Here is a 1744-nt window from a genome sequence, read left to right as displayed (position 1 = left end):
CGCTTAGGGCCACATCTCTCAAACAAGGAGGCACTAACCACTGTTGAATGAATGGAACTAATTCATGGTGACAAATTCACCCTCCAGTCTCTGCTATTAAAAGGCTCTAATCCCAGCATGCTGAAAATCTGCACCTACTTAGTAGAGCAGCATTCTGCTTGGATTGGGAAATTACAAGGGCAAACATTTATTGCAATGAGACTCCTCCCATTTATCTGGCACAGCAGAGTAGGTTTCCTGATAAAAGTTTTCAGGGATGAAACAGGGAAATAAGATGTTTTTGGTTTTTGTTTTTTCTCAACACTAGGGTGTCCTAGTGTGAAATGTGAAACCATTTCTCACTGAGCCCATGTCTGATTTACTGAATGAACTCAGGGAAGTTTAGACCTTAGCATATATGGGTTCTTTAGACTGAGTCCAGCTATCTCTGAAACTTCTCCAAACTTCAGCCCTAAACAGAGCATGACCTAGCAAACAACACCAATGAAAATACTGATTGACTATTTGTCAACTGACTATTTGGTCCTTGATTTAACAATCTTATTTCATAAGCTTTAAACCTCGGAATCAAGATTAGTTGGAAACAACCTAGTGTAGGAAAATATTTTTAGATGTGGGTTTCTTTTTTTTAATTAAAAAATCAATAACTCAAAATGGATAAAAAACTTAAATGTAAGTCATGACACCATAAAAATCATTGAAGAAAACATAGGCAACAAAATATCAGACATCTCACGTAGCAAAATTTTCACTGATACAACACCTAGCCCAAGAGAAACGGGGGGATTTACAGGCTTCCTCAGCTGAGATTGGCTTAAGATTCGAATGAGCCTAAGCCCGCAATAGTAGCTCATCAGTAGACTGCATTGCAGAGAATTAAGGAGACACAGGCAGAGAAAATTAATTGAGAAGAGAAAAGAAGAAAAAAAAAGGGAAGGAAATCCTTTAATGATATGACCTTTGATTGAATGTAAGGAGAATGCTCAGATACTATTCAATAAATTATGCCTGTTGCTAATGTGTGTGTGATTTTTTAAGAGGGAAACAAGGGGAAGATAAACAAATGGGAGTACATCAAAATAAAAAGCTTCTGCAGAGCAAAAGAATGAAAAGGAAACTCACTATTTGGGAGACCATATTTTCCAATGATACATCTGAGGAGGGGTTAATATCCTAAATATATAAAGTACTCATGCAAATCAACAAAAGGCAAACAATCAAAAAATGGGCAGAAGACCTAAATAGGCACTTCAAAGAGAGGACATACAAATGGCCAAGAGACATAGCACAAATAAAGAACACATTGGAAGAAATACACAGCAGATTAGGGGAAGCTGAGGACTGAATCAGTGAATTAGAAGACAGGGTTGAAAAAATATTCTTATCAGAGAACCACAAAAGAAAAAACAATTAAAAAAACAGGAGAACAGCTTAAGGGAGCTGTGGGACAACATGAAGCATAACAATATTCGAATAGCAGATATGCCAGAAGAGACAGAAAGGGAAAAAGGCATAGAAAAGGTGTTTGAAGAAATAATAGTGGAAAACTTCCCTAACCTAGTAAAGGAAAAAGTCACACAACTTCAGGAGGCACAGAAAACCCCAAGCAAGAAGAACCCTAATAGGCCCACGTCCAGACACATCATCATTAAAATGCCAAAAATTAGGGAATTCATACAACATAACAAAAGGAAGATGAACAACCCAATCAAAAAATGGGCAATGGACCTAAATATAAATAGAT

This window comes from Myotis davidii, unplaced genomic scaffold (genome assembly GCF_000327345.1).
Source record: "Myotis davidii unplaced genomic scaffold, ASM32734v1 scaffold946, whole genome shotgun sequence".
NCBI lineage: Eukaryota > Metazoa > Chordata > Mammalia > Chiroptera > Vespertilionidae > Myotis > Myotis davidii.
Note: the sequence above shows the minus strand (reverse complement) of the source record.